Source organism: Panthera onca, chromosome B2 (assembly GCF_046562875.1).
Source record: "Panthera onca isolate mPanOnc1 chromosome B2, mPanOnc1 haplotype 2, whole genome shotgun sequence".
NCBI classification, from domain to species: domain Eukaryota; kingdom Metazoa; phylum Chordata; class Mammalia; order Carnivora; family Felidae; genus Panthera; species Panthera onca.
In genome coordinates, this window is record NC_138343.1 from 49,667,705 (window position 1) to 49,685,535 (window position 17,831).

Genomic DNA, 17,831 nt, shown 5'->3' on the forward strand with positions numbered 1-17,831 from the left:
TTTTTCTTCTTCGGCTTTACGGAGCTGCGCCTTGCCGTGGCGGGAAATGTGACCTCCGGGGCCGTCTGTTTCTTCCTTCACTGACAAGAAAACTGACCAATGGGGCGGAGAGGAGGCTCGTGAAGTCTGGTCATTGGGCAGCCGGGCAAGACCGGGAAGCACTGCGTTCTGGGAGTCGTAGTCTTCCCCCTTTTACCGGATGTTTTGCAGCGTTTTTTCAAGTCGAGGTTCCTTGACCTGCCGCTGAGTGAGGAAATCGCCTGGCGGTTGGACTGGAAGTAGCCGGAACGTTAGAGAATCGGAGTTTATACTCAGGGAGATAAAAACATTAAAGCAAATCGTTTTTTAAATGTATTAAACCAAGTGTACTGGATGTGTTTCCCAAGCAACTGCCCTCAGGTGGAATTCCGAAAAAACAAAGTGGATTTTGAGAATCTGTGGGGTGGAAATAGAACAATAGCATCTTTGGGAAAGGTTCTTTAGTTCAGCGACGCATTTGCTCTCTGACTACCGTTGCCTGAAATACCCATAAACACATCAGGCCGCGGAGGAGGGCGAAGTGAAAGAAACATTTTCAGTATCGTATCCCGCCCCCCACCTAGAGATGGCCTCGCGTGTTATTCTACAAAGGTCTGGACATAATTACTACATCTCTTACTTGCAAATGGGTAAGTTAAAGCTTTCTCGCCTTATAAGAGGATCACAAGATGTTTTAAAATAACTTCGTTTACCGAAAGATAATTAACCCGAAGAAGAAACAGAAAAAAAAAAGTGTTTCAAACCACTCTTTTAAGTATCAGTCGTAATTAAGATACAGTAAATCTGAAATTACAAATAACTAAAAGATCAATTGCACGTCCAAGGTTTTTTGTTTTGTTTTTAATGTTTAATAAGTGTACGACTCAATAAATTTTTATTATGTGTATACTCAAATGTCTTCAGGACTTACTGTACCCTGCTAAGTATTCTAAGTGTAGTCTGCCTAAGCAAAATATATATGCCATTTATATGTATGTGAAATATGTAGTTTTAGTTTTTACACAATTTATAGTATCTTTGTGTTTGGTGTCATCCTAGTGGGCAGGTACATTGATCCTTAGTCAAGGAAAATGGGTGCTCATCTGACTGCTTGCTTTTGTTTATATTAACAGGCAAATTTTTTTTTAAAAATAGAAATTCTAGATGAGGATCCTGTTTGCAATTATATAGTAAGAGATAATTCCATATTAATTTAAAAGTGCCTTTATCACCTGATTATAACTATCATTTTATGAATATATTGAAAGCAGTACTGATGATATTCTCAGCTCTGTAAACAAATTGAAATTAATACTACGAGAATCAGGAAGCTTAGTTCAAGCAAGCAAATTAAGCAAATAATTTCATTTGTAAAGGAAAAATCCAAAGAAGTGAGAGTATGAAACCAAATCTTTGACTCTAACACACTTTTCTGTGGGCTTCAGTTTCCTCATATAAAAGATGAGGAAATTAGAAAACTTCTAATAATTTATCCCATTCTAACATTGCGTGAGCCTATGGCAAATTTGGAAACTGTGTAAAGACAATTCCATTTAAAATTAATCATACTGTGTTTCTTGATAAAGACTTTATTTGCTTTAGTGTCATAATCTTCAGTCATGAAAGACTTTTGGATATTTAATTGGTGTTTCTCCCATTCATTAGGGTGTAGATCTTTGAGCAAAGGAAGTGTTTCATTTATTATTCCCTACTCCTCCAAACTATTCAGAAAGAAAAATCAATCAGGTTGCTGCTAAAAAAAAAAAAAAAAAAAGTTAGGGGCATTTGTACACATCTTATATAGAGTCTACTTGAGCTTAGCCAATGTACTTCTTCAGAATGAAGCACATGTAACCTGATGAAGTAGTGGATCAATAGTTTCCATTTTTGCTCACATTCTTGCTTTCCCTCTGTAGCCATTCTCTCCACCCTATGCCTTGAGGGACCTAAGCCAGTCTCCAAGGCTAAAGAAACACTAGGGGGCTCCCTAGAGAGCAGAAGTATGTAGGAAGATGGTAGAAAACAAAACTTGCAAAGAATATGCAGTACTTCCATTTTCCATGTCCTTAGAGACCAAAAAGTACCCAAAGGCACCATGAGAAATATGATTTATTCTCACTAAATGATACACATCTTTGTTCAAACCAATGAACAATATTATGTGTTGCAAGACTTCAAACAATACCCTGTGATTAAAGACTAGCTTTAGGCATCCAGGAAAATGCCATAGGCCATTAGAGACGTTTGTTATTCTCTCAAAGGCCACAAAAGATTGGAAGTAGAAAATTCTATACCTCTAGGTGCCAGAGCAGCCTAAGGAATAACCTACAGGTCCAGGCTTGCCCTGGCCAAGCAGATCTCTTCCTTTATGTTATACAGACTAGTCAGAATCTTCTCCAGATGACATAGTGTAGGGTCTTGAGCATCAAGATCAGCAGCCTCATTTCTCTTTCTGGCTGCTCTAGTTATTAGTTGTGTGACCGTGGGCAATTTAGTTAGTTACTCTACCTCAGTTTTCTCATCTTGAAAAATTAGAAGTATCTAATTTAAAGAATGGCTTCAGTATTCAGTGAGGTAATAACAGATAAAAAAAAAATACTGAGAAAAGTGCCTGGCATGTAGTAAGCACTAAATAAATGTTAACCACTGGTGGTGGTGGTGGTGGTGAGATGGTGGTGGAGGTATTAGTGGTTGGAGGAGAGTCTAGAGATGTTGGAAGAAAAGGGGAGGAAGCACTCTGGTGAATTCTGGAGCAATTCAAACAATCATATTCAAGCCTCCTCCCCACTCCCACCAAAAGCTTAGAATAGAACCAATCCATGCATTTCTTTCAGTGAGAGTTTGTTGGCTGCAAATCCAATAGGCTAAAGGAGTGATACATTCAGAAAGTATTATCTGGCCCTAATTCTGCCTGTGTTGAGAACCATCAGAGGCATTTGTTCCATGCTTAGGGAACATTATGGAAGAAGACCAAATGGTCTCTGGAGTTAGCCAGCATGTCTTATACCAACAGGAGAGTGTCATAGCATCTGCTCCCATCCTTTGCTTCCTGGAATCCTTCAGGTTAGATATGCTATAAAGAGCAGGAAAATGCAGGAGCCAAAGGGCATCAGTGATCCTGATTTGCCCATTAGATTTGACAACATAGTTGGCCTACTGACAATTTGTGATTAATTGTCGTTTGCCAAAGTTAATTTCAGCAATTGGGTTACTTAGTCCTGGAAGGGTCATCTCCATTCTTTTTTTTTTTTTTTTAACCAAGATTTTATTGACAAATAAAAGGTCATTCCCATTCTTAACTTCACAAATTTCCCCAAAGCTCTGTTTGAAGAGTTTTACTTCAGTGCTTAAAGATTTGCAGGAGAAAATTACCAAAAACTTACTGAGTAAATAACTCATTTACATATGAGATTCTCTAATAATAAAGTCTCTGGAAATCTGTCTTGATTTGTATACACTTAAAAAAATACAGACTCTTATGCTTTTAATTGTGCCAATATAATAAAATGATGAAGAGATTTAGCGTATCAATCAGCCAAATCTTAGTTGAACATTTGTATACCAAATTCTGTCCTTGACCAGAGACTTTAGCTCAGTACTGCCCAATGGAAATACAACGCATAACACATATATAACGTAAAGTTTTCTAGTACCTATGTTTTAAAAAGTAAAAACAGTTTTTACTTTTGAGAGGTGAAATTAATTTGACAATACATTTTATTTAACCCCATTTATTTAAAATATCATTTCAATATGTAGTCAATATAAAAGAAGTATTAATAAAATATTTTACTTTAAATTTTTTTTTTTCTTTTTGAGAGCAAGAGAGAGTGCACACGCATGCATGTGCAATTGGGGAAGTGGGGAGGGGCTGCGGGAATGGGAGGGAGATCTTAAGCAGGCTCCAAGCTCAGCACAGAGCCAAGGCTGAGGTGGGGCTTGATCCCAGGACCTTGAGATCATGACCTGAGCTGAAATCAAGAGTCAGATACTTAACCCATTGAGTCATCCAGGCACCCCTTCCTTTTTTCTATACTGAGTCTTAAAAATCCAGTGTGATTTTTATACTTACCCACATCCCAATTCAGACTTGCCACAATTTGGAAGCTCAGTTACCACATGTGGGTAGTATCTACCATATTAGCACAACTTTGGAATACAAAAATCTATCTCTTGAAATAGGTTACGATTTAACTTGAAAAAATAGCAACCTTTTATTGAACATGTACACTGTGTCAGACTATGCTAAGTATTTTACCATATAATCTCATTTAATCTTTAAAATACTTTGTGATGTGGTTATTTTTTTTAAGTTTGTTTCTTTGTTTTGAGACAGACAGTGTGAATGGGGGAGGGGTAGAGAGAGGAAGACAAAGAATCCCAAGCAGGCTTCGTGCTGCCAGCGAAGAGCCCAATGCGGGGCTCAAACTCATGAAACCATGAGATCATGACCTGAGCCAAAACCAGCCACCCAGTCACTCCATGATATGGTTATTTTTAATTCCCATTTTACAGATGAGGAGACTACAGCTTTAAAGATCCCAGGGGGTGCCTGGGTGGTTCAATTGGTTAAGCCTCCTATTTCAGCTCAGGTCACAATTTTGCAGTCCATGGGCTCAAGCCCCGTGTCGGGCTCGTGCTGACAACTCAGAGCCTGGAGCCTGCTCTCTCTTTCTCTCTCTCTCTCAAAAATGAATAAACATTAAAAAAATATGTATCCCAGAATCCCATACCAGTAAAGGTCAAAAGCTGGATATGAACCAAGGTCTGTATCACTATACTGAATACTCCTTTAAGAACAAATGAGTATGTTAAGATCCAAATGCAGAATCTGACCCAACAGACTTACTAGAATTTACTTAAATATTGATCAAATGGATATTTTATATTTTAAAATACTTTACTTGGGGTAAGTAAACCATACGTCATAATTTTGAAGTTTCAAAATATTTTATTAAAAAATTTTTTTTTAGTGTTTGTTTATTTTTGAGGATAAGAGAGAGACAGTGTAAGCGGGGAAGGGGCAGAGAGAGAGGAAGACACAGAATCTGAGGCAGGCTCCAGGCTCTGAGCTGTTAGCACAGAGCCCAACGTGGCGCTCAAACTCACTAGCCGTGAGATTATGACCTGAGCTGAAGTCGGATGCTTAACCGACTGAGCCATCCAGGCGCCCCTCAAAAGTATTTTAAATGTTTGTCTTTATTCAGCCGACAGAGCTTTGAGGTGAGGATATTTATTCATACTACAAATAATGATGCCAGGTTTTTTTTTTTTTTATTATATGCAAGGTATTTAGGAGGATACAAAGATGAGTAAGATGAGAAGTTTACAATCTAGTATGAAAAATAAGGCACAAACATAAATTACCCTGAGAAAAGGCAACATGTGTTCTAGGCATGGTACAAAGTACCATATGAGTTAAAAAATGGCAAATATAAATTTTCACAGGAGTCCAGGCAAAAACCTCTTTGACCCCGGCCACAGCAGCTTCTTACTCAACATGTCTCTGGAGGTAAGGGAAACAAAAAACCTCATCAAGAGCTTCTGTACAGCAAAGGAAATAATCAGAAAAACTAAAAGGCAACTGACAGAATGGGAGAAGATATTTGCAAATGACATATAAGATAAAAGGTTAGTATCCAAAATCTATAAAGAACTTTTCAAACTCAACACCCAAAAAAACTAATCCAGTGAAGAAATGGGCAAAAGACATGAATAGACACTTCTCCAAAGAAGACATCCAGATGGCCAACCGACACATGAAAAAATGCTCAACATCACTCATCATCGGGGAAATACAAATCAAAACCACAGTGAGATACCATTTCACACAGAATAGCTAAAATTAACAACTCAGCAACATTGGATGTTGGCAAGGATGCAGAGAAAGAGGATCTCTTTTGCACTGCTGGTGGGAATACAAACTGATGCAGCCACTCTGGAAAACAGTGTGGAGGTTCCTCAAAAATTTTAAAATAGGACTGCCCTATGGCCCAGCAATTCCACTACTAGGTATTTATCCAAGGGATATAGGTGTGTTGTTTTGAAGGTACATATGCACCCCAGTGTTTCTGGCAGCACGATCAACAATAGCCAAAGTATGAAAAGAACCCAAATGTGTCCATCAACAGATGAATGGATAAAGAAGATGAATGGATAAACAGATGAATGGATGGATATATATATATATATATATATATATATATATACACACACACACATATATATATGCACACATATATATACATATACATACATACATACATACACACACAATGGAATACTACTCGGCAATGAAAAAGATTGAAATCTTGCCATTTGCAACAACATGGATGGAACTAGAGGGTATTATGCTAAGCGAAATTAGAGAAAGACAAATATCATATGACTTCACTTGTGGAATTTAAAATACAAAACAGGAACATAAGGGAAGGGAAGAGAAAATAATATAAAAACAGGGAGGGGGACAAAACATAAGAGACTCTTAAATACAGAGAACAAATTGAGGGTTGCTGGAGGGGTTGTGGGTGGGGGGATGGGCTAAATGGGTAAGGGGCATTAAGGAAGACACTTGTTAGGATGAGCACTGGGTGTTATACATAGGGGATGAATCACTGGATTCTACTCCTGAAATCATTATTCCACTATATGCTAACTAACTTGGATGTAAATTTAAAAAATAAATTAATTTTTTAAAAAATAAATTGAAAAAAATTTGCACAGGAGTGATGATGGAAAACTAAAGAAAGGAGATGGTATTTGGTTTGAGAATCAAAAGGTGGGCAATATTTCCAGCAGAGAGATCTGACAGCAATGACATTCGAAGCAAAATATAAAGGCAGGTGAGTACACAGTGAAGCAAGGGTTCATTGGGCCTGACTACAGGGGACACTGACCAGCAGAGTTAGAAGGCTGTGCTTGATTTCATAGGCAAAAGGCAGCCATTGATAGTCTTTAAGCAAAGGGAAGACTGTATGAAGTTGTGCTTTAGGAAGGTTAATCGGGCTAGAGAATATGTAGTGTGGATTATTTTTAAATATTTATCTATTTTGAGAGAGAAAGAGAACACATGTGTAAGCATGCAGATAGAGAGAGGGAGAATCCCAAGTAGGCTCCACCCTGTCAGCCCAGAGCCCAGCTCGGGGCTCCATCTCTTGAACCGCAAGACCATGGCCTGAACCAAAATCAAGAGTCACACCAACTGAGCCACCCAGGTGCTCCTAGAATGGATTACTTTAATCAAATAAAAGAAATCAGGCCGGAAAGTGTGTGCAAAGAAAGAACTAAAAGAGAAGAATGGGAGTGAAACATTTCAAAGGAAAAATGGGCACATCTAAAAGCTATTTAAATGGAAGTAGGAATGAAGGAGAGAGATATTAAAATTACGTATATGTAGAAAAAATGCACGTGCTTCACACACAATGCCTCAAGCGCTTACAAAAGCTTCTAGTTGCTAATGATCCTTAATTAGATTACCGTTTAGAATGAATAATTGTTTTGCAGTTAAGACACAGAAGAAAAGAAATTTAAGAGGCAACCCACATCTTTCAAAACACCAGTAATCAGGAGAGGAATACAGCTTTGACATTTAGTTCCAAAACTTTGTCTGGGAAAGCATAGAAAAAGAAGGAAAATAACATTCTGTTGAATTTTAAAACAAAGTATATATAAACTATATTTCAATAAAGCAGACTGTTCATAAATTATGCTTCCATCAAGTTTATTCTAAAAATCTAAACTAAGGAAATAAATCATAAAAGCAGCATGACTGCATTTGGTCAGTGGCAGGTAGTGGGGGGAGTGTTGGGGGAAGCCCAGTGCTCTTTGAAGTAAGCTAAATGTCACTTTTAATTGGCTCCATGTCATTTGCCTAAGAACCTAGTTCCTGTGCACAGCATTCACAACCAGTTTGACAGACCAGAAACCAGGGTTTAGGAAGACTGAATCTCATTGCATCCCCTACTCACTGAACATTTGACATTGACATGGAGCAGAATTTGAAAGATGCTTGTGAGGCACTTTGGAACATAAGCCACAGAGATGGTTGTATTGATCACTCACTTTCCCTTTATAGAAATATATTAAGATCACATCCTATATTCTTCACCCCCAGCTTATAACCTACTGTACACTTCCAGCACCTTCTTACATTCTTCTAGCTCAATGTGGGGATCTTTAGATAAAAAGAAATACAGGCCTTCATTATCCCTCTTCCAGCCCTCCAATATTCCATTGGTTTTAGAGAGTATAGAAAAACCATTAACACTCTAGTTTTATATTTTAAGTGCTACACCAATCAAACCAAAAATCTCTGAAAAGCTGAGAGGATTAGTGTTTACCTCTTTTCCCCAGCTTTTCAACTGGATTCTTTGATGAGCCTCCAAAAAATATCTCTGATCTGAAAACAAACCCAGATGGATATTTTTCCTGGCCTATTTTCATCTGGTTAGCCACCCGTTTCTTTCTGTGCCAATACAGGAAGGGAATATGAGAAAATGGAAGATGTTGGCTCAAAGCCCTAGAGGTCTGGGGAAAGTGACTTTTAAAATAATCATTCTTTATGCACTGCCATGCTCCAATGCCACCTTCATTGATGGCAAATGCAAAGTATGCCAACAGTGTTTATTAAAAAAATAAATGAGTATCAGGGTGAATACTAAAACTTCCAAAAGTGGAAGTTACTGTTGAGGCCATTTAATTTAAAGCCCCATCATAATCTAGACAACTGAAGTCCAGAGAAATTTAATTAGATTATAAAATCAACATATTTAAAATAAATAGGTGAAACAGTACACAACAAGACCCTGAAAGAAAGGTAGGTTTGAGCAAATCAAACTTTTAGAATTGAAAAATACAGTTATTTAAAAAATAAAGTAATGGACTGATTAAAAGCAGAATAGACACATTTGAAAAGAGAATTAGTAAACTAGAAGATGGAGCAGAGGAAATTGCCATAATGTATATGCATAATGCAGAGTAGAAGAAACGAAAAATATGAAGAGGAGTTAAGGGAAATGAATGATAGAAGGAAAAGTTTCAAATATATATATTTTTTAATTTTTTTTTTAATGTTTATTTATTTTTGAGACAGAGAGAGACAGAGCATGAACGGGGGAGGGTCAGAGAGAGGGAGACACAGAATCTGAAACAGGCTCCAGGCTCTGAGCTGTCAGCACAGAGCCGGAGGCGGGGCTCGAACTCACGGACTGTGACATCATGACCTGAGTCGAAGTCGGCCGCTTAACCGACTGAGCCACCCAGGTGCCCCAAAAGTTTCAAATATATTTAATGGGAATTCTAGATGGAGAAAAATTAAGGAAATAGATAATAAATTAAAAATTTCCAGAATTGGTCAACGACAAGAATCCTCAGATTAAAGAATCACAATGAATCCAAAGCAAGGAATATGAAATTAAATCTTCATTTAGACACACTGTAATGAAACCCAGAAAATGGGGGAAATATTAAAAGTAATCCAAAAAAGAACAGTTTAGACTGGCCACAGATTTGACAATTATAACAACAAAGGTTAAAAAACAATGGAATAGTATTTTCAATTCCCAAAGAAAATAACTGACAGCCTAGAATCCTATATCTTGTTAAACTGTAATTAAAGAGGGCAAAATTGGGGCACCTGGGTGGCTCAGTCATTTGAACATCCAGCCTTGGCTCAGGTCATGATCTCATGGTTCAGAAGTTTGAGCCCTGCATCAGGCTGTCTGTTGTCAGCTCAGAGCCCACTTTGGATCTTCTGTCTTCCTCTCTCTCTGCCCCTCCCCTGTTCATTCTCTCTCTCTCTCTCTCTCTCTCTGTCTCTCTCTCTCCCCCCCCCCACTCTCCCTCTCTCAAAAAATAAACACTTTTTTAAAAAAGAGGGCAAAATAAAGACTTTCAGAATAACACTTGAGACCTTTGTTAAATGGACTTTATATTTGTCTGTTAGAGCTGCCATAACAAAATACCACAGGCTAGATTGCTTAAACAATAGAAACTTATTTCTCATAGTTGTGGAGGCAGGAAGTCCCAGATAAAGCTCTGGCAGGGTTCAGTTTTTGGTGAGAACTTTCTTTCTGGCTTGCAAATATCCACCTTCTTGCTGAGTCCTCCCATGACCTTTCCTATGAGCATATGCAGAGAGAGATAGAGAGAGAAGGAAAGAAGGGTCTGTCTTCCTCTTCTAATAAGGCCCCCAGTCCTATTAGATTAGGGCCCCACCCTTATGATCTCATTTAACCTTAATTATCTCCTAAAGATCTTACTTCCACATATAATCACATTGGGGATTAGGCCATCAGCATAAGAATTTTGGGGAGGACACAATTCAGTCCATAACAGACGCATAGGATACATGTCAGAAAGAAGGAAATTGAACAAAAGTAAGGAAAAAAATAAAGGTCAGCAAAGAAATTGGTAAACACAAAGGTAAATCTAGAGGAATATTGACTCTAAAAATAAGTACTACTAATAACTAATTTGGAGAGGACTAAAACTGGATGTAAATAACTAGCATTGTCCAATAGTACTTTCAGTAGTGATGGAAATGTTCTATATCGGCTCTGTCCAAAATGGTAGCCATTAGCCACATGTAGCTATGAAGCACTTAAAATGTGGCTCTGCAATGAAGACAATTTTAATTATATTTAATATTAATTTCAATTTAAGTATCTGCATGTGGGTAGTGGCTACCATATTAGTCAGTACAGCATTACACAACAATAGCATTGCAAATGGCTAGAGCAGATCAAAGTTAAATATTCTAAGGTCTTTATCTGGAAGGAGAAGGGACATTTTGAAGGTAGTTATTCATATTAAAATTTTAAGGACAGACACTAGAAAAATTGAAATAGAATGTATCCTTTACAAAGTAGTAGAGGAAACAGGAATAAAGAAAACATTATTGATACACAGAAGATAGGAAAAAGATGAAAGAAATCAAAGAAAAGCATAGTAAATAGAAACCATAAGAAATATGATAGAAATAAATAAGAAATATACCAGTTTCTTCTTATAATGGAATATAGAATTTTAAGGAACCTCATCTATCAAGGGCATATTGAGTAAAAAAAAATCAGCAAAAGATATATACACTATTAAACCTTTTATAAAAAGTTTCAAACCATATAAGCTATTACTATTTTTTTATTAACACATAAATATATCAACTATAACAATATGCATGGGAATGAATGACAAAACCCAACTTCAGGAGAGTGATTTCTATTGGAGGAAGGGTGATGGAAAGGGAGTAGATCTTTAGTTGAATCTAAATATTTTTAAGAAAAGATTTGAAGCAAATATGACAATGTCAACCTATAAAATGTGGGTGGTAAGTACCTGGGTTTCAAACTCTATTGTTTGAAACTGGTAGTTTCAAACTCTTTTATAAAGAAAAACTCAAGTTCAAAAGAAACATATCTATCCAGATACTTTCTTCTTTTCTGTGTTAGACTATTTCTATCTGACTGCTTTAGATCTTAGGATTTGAACTTGATTTCTTGTCACTTAGGAAACTTCCATTCACAAGATAGTTAACATCATGAGCCCTCCTTACACCAGAGGACTAAGGAGCTGGACAACCCAGTTCCACTGGGAAGTTCTGTTTCCTTATAACAGGGGTCAGCAATTTAATTTAACACAGTGTTCTATTAATGGAATGAGTGAGTACTCTTGGATGCCATTGGGTCACTGGGGGGAAGGAAGAAAGAAGTGGGAGAAGAAAAAGAAAATAGGGGAATAGTGGGGGGAAGAGAAGGAGTTATGGTAGTGGGCTACCAACTGACTGCTCACACGTGAGCAGCATATCCCTATAAAAGAAAGCAGGATCTAATGACCTCATCTCATTGCTTTGGCATTTTTATATTAGTGCTCCTTTTATTGTATTGCAAGTACTGTTTATATATCTGTCTCCCAATGGACCATGTCTCATCCCACTTCTTACCTTGAGTGCTTAGCACTCTGCCTGACAGAGTAGGTCTTAATGAATGTCTGTTAACGGTGAATACACAGCTTCCAATCTTAAGTGATTTCTGGCTTCTTGTTTAAGCCTTCCAAGCCTTTCTGTTTTGCTTTACTGCCTTCTTGGGTCCTTTTTCAGGCTCTTGAAATTTGAAACCTTTAAGCCTCTGTCCAGCTCTAAACTGGGACATCCAAACCAACTTCTAGGTACCCTACAGAGAGTACTTTGTCAGGAAGGTAAGGGAGATAGACTGGGAGCAATGTCTGGAAATGGGGATGTTCTAGGGGTGTCCCAGGAGTGCCACAGAATCCTGAACCTGAGTTTTTTACTTTGTGGGAGCCATGACAGGGAGCCATGATCAAGAGGATAAAGGGAGAGGGATTGTGGCATTCCTGACACCTAGTGTTCATGTCCTCCCTCCCCTGTGTCTTATGCTGAAGTGTGGGTCCCCCAATCCCCTTTTCACACCCAGCCCCAGCCTCCCAAAGCCAGCCCTGTTCTTCATTATAACAATCCTGACTTTTTAGGAGAAATCAGCTGTTGCTTACAGCTGTGGGAGGTACTATCTTAACAGAGACAGCAGTCTGGACAGCAAGATATTTCTGTCAACTGTGCTGTGGGAACAGGTCCATTCTGTTTGGTTGCCATTAAAGGGATTTTCCTACAAAGATGTTTGTACAGTCTGTTGGGGAGATAACTGGCCCTGCCTTGGGCCTGCTTGCTCATTGGCCAGCCAGTGTCTTTCAGCAGTGAGCTGTCCAGGAGCCATGTTAAAGTAGAGGCAGATAAGCGGGAAGGCTGAATGTAGCTCAGATAATGAATTGCACATTGCAGTGAGACAGGCACATGAACACACACCCCTGGATTACTTAGAGGAAACCTGCTCTTTGCTTCAAGAGGGCACAAGACAACAGGTGCATACTTACCTTTCCCTGTCAACAGATTGGGGTGGCTAAGGCTGGCCAAGGAAACACCTCACCTCACATCCAGTTATGTTGGGTCCTGGGCAGGTCTGGGGTCTCTGATTCATCCTTGGTGGATGAACCCTCTCTGTAGGTTCTGTCCCACCCTGCCATAGGCTCTAACTTGAGCAAAGCATAGCAGTGCAAGGGCCTACAATATTAGCAAGCTTTATGGTCTTGGAACCTCCACAGCATCATCTGTTGCACCAGGCACATCCCTGATAATCTCCAGCAGTTAAACCAACACAAAAAGCAGCAGCCATAGCAAATTCTACAGCAGTGGGGGCTTCTCTGGGAGTTCTTTCCTCAATAGCATTGTCCCTCACCTACTGCCATTCCAGCCACTCTCTGAAATGGAGGTAGAAACAGAGTACAGGGCCTTTCACATTAACTGGCCTAGGTGTGGTCCACCCTGATCCATCCCATCAGCCACTGGGGGTTGTAAAGAAAGAAAATGAATCCCATATTACTGCCCTTATAGCCTCCAAATTGCTCCAATAAGGACACTATTATTGGACACTATGCACCAGGAAGAAACAATGTACTCTGAACTCCCATGCACCACAAAAGATTTGCCTCAATACTGTGCCAAGAAACTTGACCAAACTTCTACCTACATTAGGCTGTATCCCTAAAGGTGACCCCGCCTCTTGTGCTGAGTCTTTGCTCAAGAAAATACAATTCTGCCAAACTTCAGAATGTACTTTGTCCCAACCCACATTGCCAAACTGTTTTCAATCATTTTCCACTTAACACCCTTCAGTAATTTTTCATTTCCCCATGGCCCCCTTTTTAGTTCCCTATAGTCTTCCCTATCCCCTTTTTGTTCCCCCTTTTATACTACTCAGTAGTAGTATAATTACCTTTAAGGGATTAATTTCCATTAGTCCCTTTAAAAACCTGTCACCTTTGTCTTAGTTGGTGTTGAGCTCACTCTATATTGGAGTTTCTTTTCCCTATTGCTCTAGTGTGAATAAAACCTACCTTTCCACATTTAACAAGTGTCCAGTGCTGTTTCTCTTTGCAAGGACCAATCCAGGACTTCCACTGATGGCTTCAACCCTCATGCCCCCAGGCCAGGAGCCAGTGGGACCATCCCAGACACCACAGCAGGATCCATCTGGAGTCCACTGGCTCCAGCAGAGATCCAGCAGCTGTTCACCAATATAGCAGAACCTGCCATCAAGAGGTGTCTGAAGACATCTCACCACAACACTTCAGTCATCGAAGATGTGGCCAGGCGCCTTCAGGAGCAGAGATGTGTCTGGCATGCACACCAGTGCTCTATCAAGTTCAAGGCCCCATATGTGGCCTACAAGAAGGCCCACATGGCATCCTGCACTACACAGAGAGAGGTCAGATGCTGCAGATCATGGGCAACAGCAGCCTGACAACCTCAGGGAGCAGACCCTGCCATGGGATCTGGCCACCACCAGGCCAACCCAGGGAAGGAGAAAAGGTAATGAGCAGAAATACGGATGAGCAGAAGAATACTCACTCTTCAAGGAAGCAGCAGCTGGAGGCACCAGAACCACACATGGAGACAAGAGTATCAGTTTAAGCTGGAAGTGGAAGTGTTAAAGAGTTGTTCAGTTGGTGCCCAAACCAATAAGACAACTGAGATGAAGGATACCCAAGGGACGACCAAGGGACTGAGCACATAAGTGGCCAAGTGTGTTCTACCAGAGCCCTGATGACATGAGACTGAGTAGAGAAAGAAGTCATAAATGACAAAACCAAAGTAGGGATCCCCTCAAAGGAGTCCGAGCTCCTGAAAACTTAAGAAAGCATGGTTTCCCCATAGGTGTTGAAACCCACATATTAAAGCTGGAAGGGATGGCTGGAGATTATCTTCAACGCTTGTATTTTACAGATGAGGAAACCTAGCCAGAGGAAAGTTATTTGCATAAGGTGACACTGCCTTTTAGTGTTAAGACTGACCCTAGAACCCAAGCCCAGTGATCCTTCCTCTGGCTTTTATGGTCTCTTGCCTTAAATGTAGTTGATAATTGGTCATCATAGTCCTCATTTGCTGTCTTACAAATGGGGCCTGGAAAGAATGGGATTAGGAGAGCAGCTAGAATTTCTTTCTCCAGCAGAACTCCACAGGAGGCCAAAGTCTCCAGACAGACACCAGCCTCCAAGAGAGACTCCACCAGCAACACTAAATATTCCAGGGGTGTCTTCAGTACACCCTGGAGCACAGGTGGGCCACGTACACAAGTTCCAGCACAGCCAAGACCCTCAGGCACCACCAGACTATTGTTGCCATGGTTGTAGCTAAAATGGCAGAGACCAGGTGCTTAGAGAACTGGCCCAGGAATCAGCTGCTCAGCTAGACCAGCACAATGCCCACATGGCAGCCTTGGTCCAACTGGCCAGAGAGAGCTACACCTAGCACCAGGAGGGTGTCCGTGAGGGGGTAGCCCTCCTAAGGCCATCTCTAGGCCTCTTGGGCAAGAAATGAGACCTACAGACCACAGCCTCTGCCATTCAAGAGACATTTGAAGGTCTGCTTGATGCCCAGGCATTATCTTAAGTACAGGGTATGGTATTCATTAGTGATAAAAATGCACATCATCTTTGGAAAGCAGTATGGTAGTTTTAAAAAATTAAGACTGGAACTACCATAGAATGTAGCAGTCCTGCTTCTGGGTATATAGCCAAAAGAATTGAACGAAGGATGTCAATGAGATATTTGCATACCCATGTTCATTGCAGCATTATTCACAGTAGCCCAGAGGTTGAAGCAAAATAAATGTCCATCAGTGGATGAATAGATAAACAATATGTGGTCTATGTATGCAGTGGAATACAATGCAGCCTTAAAAAGGAAGGCAATCCTGTCACATACTACAGCATGGATGAACCTGGAAGACATTGTGCTCAGTGAAATAAGCCAGTTACCAAAGGACAAATGCTTTATGATTCTGCCTACATGAGGTAGCTAAAGTAGTCAGATTCACAGAAAGCAGTCTGGTGGTGACCAGAGGCTGAGGGGAGGGGAAGGAGAGTTATTGTTTAATGGGTATAGAGTTTTAGTTCTGCCAGATGAGAAGGTTCTGGAGATCTATTTCAGAACAATTTAAATATACTTAACAGTACTGAACTGTACACTTCTATGGTCAAGATGGGAGATTTTATTATTTTTTATTTTTTACCACAGTAAAGAAGAATACACATCATCCTTGCTCTAATGGACCTTATCATTTAAAGGGGAAGATAGTCATTGAATACAGCTAAAATGAATGATTACCACTATAAAGAAAATGAACAGGAAGAGTAATCAGACAAGGCTGTAGATACCTCAGGGTGATCCAGGAAGACTTCTCTGATTCTAGCACAAATTAGCTATCAATAGGCTCATTAGAGAAAGCCATGCTCCCCACTCCTTTGTCCAAATGTAGAATAGTCCTGGAAATAAGTCTCTGCCAACTCAACTGCAGACCCCTGCTCTGGTCACTGCCATCATAATGGCGGTGGTAGGGTGGTAGCGAGACTCACACCAGCAAAGACACGCCAGCTCCTCTTCCTCCCTAAAGCACAGAGTGGGCTCAGGGTGACAATTGCCTGAGCCTACACCCAGAGCACTCTTTCTTTGTGTGGTATTGTGGTGAGCCTTTTATGTATGACTTTTTTTAGTCTTTGTAAGCAGGGATACTGCCTATTTTAGGCCTTGGTGTCTCAAAGCATCTTTAGTATCTCATTTACATTTATCGTGCAAAGAGTAGGCATTCCACATGGTTCATTCATAAATGCTCATCTCCAACTAATCCTTGGAGGTCGGTGTTTTAGTGGGTATTTTCAAACTCTCTGAAAAGACATGTCCTTTTTCATGAAGGTAAGAGGGTTACCTTTGATGCTTTCCTCACCAAATGATGGTAAAACCATTGGTGAGGTTTCTCTGCTTCTGTATCTTTGGTGATCTCAACCTCTGCTCAGTTGCTCAGCTCCTCGCTCAGCCCAGGGCCATGCTGTCGCCATGATCCAGGCCTCTGGGTAGGCAACTGCCTTCCCTGGTTTCAGAAGGTTAAGAATGGCAGGAAACAGGACAAGCAGGGCCCCTTCTGTCTTCCCTTCCTGCCACCTAGCTGAAAAGTAAGTCTCTACCAAGGAACTGGGACCAACTCTGATCGTCATCTAAACTTGTTTGAGGCCTCAGCAAATGCTGCTGGGTCTACAATGAGCAAAGACAATGGCTTTTTCACACTAGACGTGATGGCAATGCTAGAACTATAAGCAGACTTGTTGATTTTAGTGCGGCTCTCTCATGCTATAGGCAAAGAAGTTGAGACCTGAAGAGGTTCCAAGACCACGGGATCCTGGGAGGTGGACTCCCCTGTCCAGAACTTTTCCAAGTTTAGGCTGCACCCAAAGCTTAGCTTAATCTCAACCCCCAAACACTATCCTCCTGGCAATAATCTCTTGACAGACTTCGGGGCCAAGCAAAAGATGGGCCTGAGGTACAATTTTACTGTTTTCACCCAGTGTTTCTGTGCTACCTCCTCTCCACTGGACACTGGTTTCTGTGCTGTTTCAAGTCATTCCTCTTCCTTCTCACCCCCGAATTAGCAAATCACTAAACTCCTGCCCTATCTCAACATGTCCCCCAACCAAACAATGGTTTCCTTCTCTACCTTAATATCATCATTAATATTAAAAAGCATTTATAAATTACCTATCACCTCCCTCCAAGGTGATGCATAAATCAAAAAGAGATTTTTTTTTAAAGACCATTCAAAACTTTGTTTTAAATTGCTCTTTTTAACTTGTAGAGCTCTCTCACTGTGGTATAGTCATGGTCCATCCTAAAATCCTCCCCACTCCCTCTACCCACCTCTTCACCCTCCACACATACACTGATGAGGTTTTTCACTTCTAGGAAATTGTGTGAG

At 40.1% G+C, this 17,831-nt stretch overlaps 1 long non-coding RNA gene across 2 annotated transcripts in view; it reads left to right on the forward strand.

Annotated features, from left to right (window-relative positions):
- Positions 1-3: 3 nt before the first annotated feature.
- The window catches only part of LOC144616388 (uncharacterized), a 70,863-nt gene continuing 53,035 nt past the window's right edge, over positions 4-17,831 (forward strand). The window contains exon 1 of one of the 2 annotated variants that reach the window (XR_013555655.2): positions 4-668. This is a non-coding gene — a long non-coding RNA (uncharacterized LOC144616388). The remainder of the gene's footprint in view (positions 669-17,831) is intronic. The other variant, XR_013555654.2, reaches the window with a different exon arrangement.